Source organism: Sebastes umbrosus, chromosome 1, assembly GCF_015220745.1.
Source record: "Sebastes umbrosus isolate fSebUmb1 chromosome 1, fSebUmb1.pri, whole genome shotgun sequence".
NCBI classification, from domain to species: Eukaryota; Metazoa; Chordata; class Actinopteri; order Perciformes; family Sebastidae; genus Sebastes; species Sebastes umbrosus.
This window is the reverse complement of record NC_051269.1, coordinates 12,649,586-12,657,003: the sequence shown is the minus strand read 5'-3', so window position 1 is coordinate 12,657,003 and position 7,418 is coordinate 12,649,586.

Here is a 7,418-nt window from a genome sequence, read left to right as displayed (position 1 = left end):
CAGTGTTAACATTTTTTGACGATGCAGTAGGTAGTGTACCTTAAGGGCAACAAAAGGTCATGGAAGAGTGGTCAATGTGTGAATATAACGAATTCCTTGTATTTTTCACTTTTGCTCCAACAGTTTGCTGCTGTAATGACAAAATGTTAATTGTAGCTCACAATATCACACAGAAAACTATTTTGTATGTTACATAACACATCTTAACAGACTTGTGGATCAGCCAACTAATTTCCTGTGACTCCTTATCCCTGCTTTTGATTTTTTTTTTTTTTCAAACCATCTTGTTTGAAAGAATGAATACAAAACCAAATAACTGTGCTTTGCTCTGAGAATAAGGAAGCTTTCCTACAGTTTTGGGTTGATGAAGTGTAAAGAATAAAAATCCTCATCAAGACTTGCAGAATCCGATAAAATCTGCTGATGTTTCACGTTGCTTAAAAGGAATACAGTCCTATTGACAAGGCTTTGAATATACTTTCTGATTGTGTGTGTGTGCACAGTTATATAATGTTTATATTTCTGTGAGGAATTTTACAGTATGTGTGTGTGGTGATAGGAAATGGAGGAGAGCAGGTGTCAGCAATCTCTCCATGCGCCCCTACTTATCCCCTATTCACCCGGGCCGTTTCCAAGGCAACGAATGAATGGATTGCCACATGGATGATTGGTGCCAATCCAGTAGTCATTGGCCTCATAATGGACACCCACTCAGGGAAATAATAGTAAATTAAGACTGAGCAAAGCCTTGTACGTATGAAATACATCACTGAGGGATTTATAACTTCTCGGTATCCAGTTTTCACCACTTTTAAAACTTAAATTCAATTTCAGAACAATATTAGACAAAAAATGTTAAATGATTGGAACTAAGAAGGTGGGTACCTTGATTCATTACATATTACGTATTCATTTTGATAATCATCAATATAGGGAAGTTTAATTCAAGAAAACTGCATACAAACCGTGCATATTTAATGGTTTTAAAGTACATTTGCATATGGACTACCAAAAGAGCACAAGGGGGAATTATAAACAAAAACACATTTGTGTTTCCACACAGTTTCTGAGTTACCTTGCAAAAACCTTATTGTATTTCTTAGGACTAGCCACATCCATATATGTTTTATGAGTGCTATCAGCTTACTCTCAGCTGGTAACAGTTTTACAAGACACAATCCATTTCTACACAACATAAATACAATAAGACCTTTAACCACATCAGAGCAAATAATAGCTACTTCTAAAACTAAAAATCGTAATTATTGACAGCAGAATTCAAGCCTCTGCTTATGAATGGCATTCAGCACCACAGTGGAGTGGACAGCTCCACCTCAGTATAACCACGGTTTACTATTAGCCCAGGGTAATAAAAAAAATCTAAATATAACAGTCAAGGGTGAAAAAATATGCATAATTTGATATTATCATATCCTATAAATATTACATCAACATTGGTTGGATTTATCCCATGCAGTGTCCTCTTTACACATCATTAAGCCAACAAAAAGCATCAATGACCCCTGCTTTAGGCCCAAAAACATCAACAAAGTACAAAAAAAAAGACAGCAACAATGGGGCAATGGGTTTGAACTACAAGTTCAGGGAATTTTAACTCAAAGACCAAATTTTTTGTTTGATAATTATTTTATAGATTCAGTTCAAGATCTGGTTCAGTTATTTTTAGCTTAAGAAGGTCATTATATCTGCAAATTATAATCTCCCTGTTTATAACATCTCCGTGTCTGAGTCCTCCATAACCAAAATGTTTAACCAGTTTAAAAGCTCCAAGGCCAAAAATGTTTTTGACTGTGATCCTTTGTAAAGAAATACAAAAATATCCTCTGTTCTCCCATCACTTATCTTGTAAACTTGTCAATAAAACATTGCTATTTTCCAAATCAACAGTAATAAGCTCTCAAGGTTGGCGATCCAACCAATGTTACCAATGAAAGACCTATTAGTATTTTTCCAATTATTTCTAAAGTAAATGAAAGAGTCATTTGTGACCAATTAATAGCCCATCTAAACCATGGCCATTTCCCACTGCACTGTTTCAGGATTTCCGCTAGATAAGTTGTTAGGACCGGCGGACAAGTTTCTTTTTTTCAGCAGGTAGCAAGCAAGCAATACATGGGCGAGTGGCTTGGGTCTTGAGGAGTTGAAACATTTATTCACCGACAGCCTAAACTGTACACACTACTCTGCTACATTCACAGCTATAACGTTACTAATAAGTTCATACTCACCGTCAGTCACGCACACTCTCTCTCTCTTGACCGCACACTGACGCTCGCTAACGTCACGGACTAGATTTGTTAAAGCCTGAAAACAGAGCCATGAGGAGGAGCAGGAGTCTAGTTTTCTCTCAGAACACTTGAATTACAATATGCTGAAAGGTTATTATGGAATTTTTGTCCAATGATGCCAAAAATATACTGACTACTGCCACTTTAACTGGGCTAGAGTTTTCATGTAGTCCATAAATACCCAAAAGAAAACATTACCAAGAAATGCAGACTTTCTAGGTTCTCACAGGTTTCCTCGTTTAACCTCACTCGAAGTTCAGTATATGCGTGAGCTGAAGACTTGCTAAATCTGAATTTTCTTATAATGTTCAAGAATGTATACAGCAAACTGTAACACCAACAATATATTAATTTACAATATCCAGTATTCAATCTTTAATCTCAACGAAAAGTTTACGGCCGGTGCCATCTTGGGTCACACACAACACAGGAGTCTCACAAAGAGAGGCAATAATTGAGCATTATGGCTCATATTAGAATATTTCTCTCATAGAAATAACATAACATTAACAAAATTACATAAAACGTGACCATACATTGTGTGTGTGTCACAATTAGCGTGCCAGCACATAAATATTGATGCGTTTACCTGCAATGCCATTTTAAAATGCAGTAGAGTTAGTGTGAAAAGTTGAGTTGTTGTGAGTTAAACTGCAGATAAGAGTGTTTTTTTTTATTTGATAAACAGACAGAAAATGTACCCAGAAGAGTGTCTGGAGACTGAGTATACCTTCCTGTTTTCCCTGTCAGATTCTTGTTTGGTGTTCTTGTGCAGTGTCCTTCACCGCTAGACTTTCTTCTGCGTTGATGAACAAGTTCTTGTGCGACACTCTCTGATGAGTGCTTTGCTGATCGATAAAGTGTTTGTCGGCAGTGTAGAGTGTCAGAGTAGGACTTGCTGACAGGTACCAGTTAGCTGCAATTCAGGTCTGATAGAGGTACTGTAGCAGGCTCCTGGCTTTGGACAGAAAAGGCTTCACTTTATTAGAAAATAAGGATAAATACCACCAACAGTTGAAAGTGGTTCACAGGTATAAACAGAGTGTATTTTGATGTTCCCCTGCTGCTACTTTAACTTTAAATGTAACTGACACATTTAGGTGCATTTAGATGAGTGAACATCGGCTTAAATAATGTATATTGCCATTTACCTAATATTACAAGTTTTTGCACATCAGGCCCACAGTACGGGTAGTGTTTGACATAGTTGCTGGAAAATTGCAGGACTTTTAATCTGTGCTGGTCATTCAAGGTGTGATACCAGAAAATGATCTGGCAATTTTCCAGCACCTGTAAGATCTAACTTACTGGTAAAGCCTTGGATAGCAGGTACTTTCTTTTCACAATACCTACAGCTGTTGGCCTGGGGCTATAATGTCATTGTACTTATATGTTTTCTTGCCCCCAGGTTCTTGTCAACAGAACAGCTAAAAGGGCTCATTGATTATGGTAACGACATATTAAGACACTTTGTCGCTGGAGCGTTCAGGGAGGACGGTAACAGAACTGCTTTTGAACCAAACGTCTTAGAAGGGTGTTCAAACAACGATCATGCAATGTTGCAATGTTTGCTGGTGTGTCTGAGCTTGAATGCATTTTTTACTTTGTGAAGTGGTGGTCGGGTGTTAAGTTGCTCTTCAAAGAAGAAAGACAAAGAAATCTCCTCTGTCTTAGAAGAGAGCTATGCATGTGCACAGATTGCCCCATTTGTCTTTAGGGCAGTGGATTGTAGTGGTCTGCAACAGCTTTGCCAGAGAAAATCACTGTCCTTAGTGTGACAGCTTGTCTCTGTCCCCATATGTGACAATTAGACTCCAGACAGATGCATAACTGATGACCATGTGAGGATGTCTATTAAGACAGAAACACACAATCTCTCCACCATCCATCAACAGATCAATCCACCCCAAAGAAAGAACTAAAGAGGTGGAAAAATACTTTTATGGCAGTGCAACAAGATGCCTTTATGTCATTAGGTGTCCGTTTTCCTCTGACTTGACTCCTCATGAAATATTTGGGTAACACTTCCTTTTACAGGTCCGCAAATTTCGTGATAATTAGCAAGTAACTTATTTGAAATTTCTTTGGAATTACTCCCAAATTACCCCAATATTTACCTCAAAATGTATCAAAAATTACTTTATTATTAACATTATTTAATAATTATATTCCGCTATTCCCCAATAGCTGATCATTTATTTAATACATTTCCAGGAAAAGAATACAATTTATTTCCATGTCTGCTGATTAATAGATAATAATTAGCAAATAACTTATTTGAAATTTCTTTTAAAAACCCCTGAATCATTAAATTAGCTACCAGGTTAGTGTAGTTTCTGTAGACAATAAGTCACACAATGGTGAGATTTGTGCCCGATCAGAAGTGTCGTATATTAGTTTTTGTTTTCCACCTCCGATGAAGAGCAGCACACAGCCGCTTCTCAAGCCTAAAGGTCCTATTTTAACAATTATAGGCTATTTTTTAGCCTATAATTATTAAATAATGTTTATAATCAAGTAATTTTCGATACATTTTGAGGTAAATATTGGGGTAATTTGGCAGTAATTCCAAAGAAATTTTAAATAAGTTACTTGCTAATTATCATCTAATTACCATGAAATTTGCAGACCTGTAAAATGACATGTTACCAAATATTTGCTCTACATCCACAGTATCATGCTGATGCGGATGAAGCATTTGCAAAAACATGTCTGTGAAACCAGTCCCACTCTCAATGGTGATCAATCATATCAATTAGAGAGCTATGTGAAGGTGTTAAACACTGTATTGATCTTTTCCAACATGCTAAGTGTGAATGGAGAGGTCAATCGCGATGCAGAGTAGAGTAGATAGCCCTTTGTAAATTCCTTGTAACAGACACAAGGAGACGAATGGATCACAGTCTAAATCACCTTCCTGTTTTTCAATACAAAAGAACAAAAACATTAAACATTAGTTTTTATAAAGGAAATGCTACCACTCTCAACAGCGCTACAAAATCAAACTATACCGTTGAAATGTTGCAATCATTGACCATGAAACATTAACAGTCATTCAATCAGCTCCACAGTCTAAGGCCCACCCTGCCTCTTATGTGGTCCTTGTCTAATACCCTTGTCATCAAAGCGGTCCAGACAGATGTGGTCAAACGGCGAAGACCAACCAACCAAACAGCCCACAGCTCTGTTGCCTAGCAACATGAGTGAATATTTCATTTATCACAGCAGGGATTTGCATTTAAATGGTCATGTGATTTGAACTGATTTAGTTTCCTCCTCGGTTTGCTCTTCACATTCATATGTTTTGCCCAAAAACCTTTTCACCTTTGACCTAAATTAATGATGTAATTCAGTCGCAGTCGTCGCATCTCACATTAAAGTTATCCTTCAAACTGCCCAGGAGCAAAAACAGGCTAAAGGATAAAAGCAATCACACCTTCCACTCCTTCTCTCTCCATCCTTCCCTCTCCTCTGTCAGCCATACGTTTGAGGGTGCAGGTGGCGGCGGACGCAGATTCTCTGAAAGCTATTAAGTCTAAATATCAGCCCTGACTCGTGGATCACATTCTGTCTGCCTCAATTAACTTGACTAGGGAGAACAACCCATAGAAACGGTTTGGGGGACAGAGTTGACACCCATAGAAAGGCCACATCTTCCCATTCCATTTAATTTCTCATGCAGAGCCTCTTTATTACAAATACATGAGATTCAACACAAACCAGTTTGAGTGGAACATCCCAGTTATGAGTCCTTCCTGAGTCCAGCAAGCTGGTCCGTCCTATGATTCATATTTCAGCTACAACGCCATCAAACTCAGTCATCCAGCATCTAAAGCCCCCACACACACTCGGACCTGATGTTGTACCAAACAGCAGATTGATGTGGAACATTAATACAGGTGCACGAGCAAGAAAAATGTCCGGCGCTATAAATTATAGTATAACCAGAGGCCAAAGCGTATTGATATTCCCATAACACAACCCACTGGCCCTCTGGACAAAAAGAACAGCATTTTGTTTTGATTTTTAATAGCAGGTCAACGATTCTTCCGGTGCTTTCAGCCAAAACCGACGCAGATCAATGGTTTGACATTGAACTGTATCCTTTTTGAGAGAAATATTACATGCTGGGGTGTTTATGTTTTTGTTTATTTGTTTATTTTAAATTCTATTCAGCAGTTGTGATGGAATAATGTGAGAAGCGAGAGAATGGGTGCTTCTTGTGTTGATTCATATTTATCATTATGATGTGTTTTTGTTTTTAAAATTGGGTTATTTTTCAAAGTGAAAACAGTCGAATGAAACATCAACTTTGTCCATGTTTTTGCTACCGTGATGGATGCCCATAAACACTTTTATCTCTTTGACAATATTAATTCATTCAGATGAATCAAAATGTTGATTTCAGTTATAACTCTACTGATTTTCATCCCTGCAGCAGCAGCAGCGCAGCAAATATGTGAATTAGAGGCACTTAACACACTTAATGACCTCCTGATCATTATACAGCAGTAATAGTGAAATCATGATGTGGGGCAAAGGGCACACTGTACAGTGATGTAACCTGTGTGTGTGTGTGTGCGTGTGTGTGTGTGTGTGTGTCAGAAGCTGTACTTGTTAGCACAACATAAACAACACGCAGTACATTCCTCATACCTGCCACACACTGTTGTAGCTACAACGCCTGTCAGACACGTAGTTAATACAGCCGGCAAAATGCTGGCACAGCAGTTTCGGGGAAAAAAACGTTTGGAGATGTACAAGTTAACAAATGTCACAGGCTACATGTTGTACTTTTTTGGTTTATAGACTGATGTTGGAGCTCACACCGAACTACTTGACAGAAGAAGACTATTAAACCCTGAAACTATTCAACCTGGAAACACTGTCACTTTATGTACTTCCTACTCCACATCTGAACTAAAGTTGGAATGACTTCCTGTTTTGAACAACTTCACAACATTTGACTGATGATGATTTCTGCATTTCAGAAGTTGGGAGAGCTTAATTGTTTAATTTACTGTAATAATTATTATATACACACAATGACACAGTGTAGTTAATATGACATAAAGCCGCTCTGTCATCAGTCATTGAAAACAAGCGTTT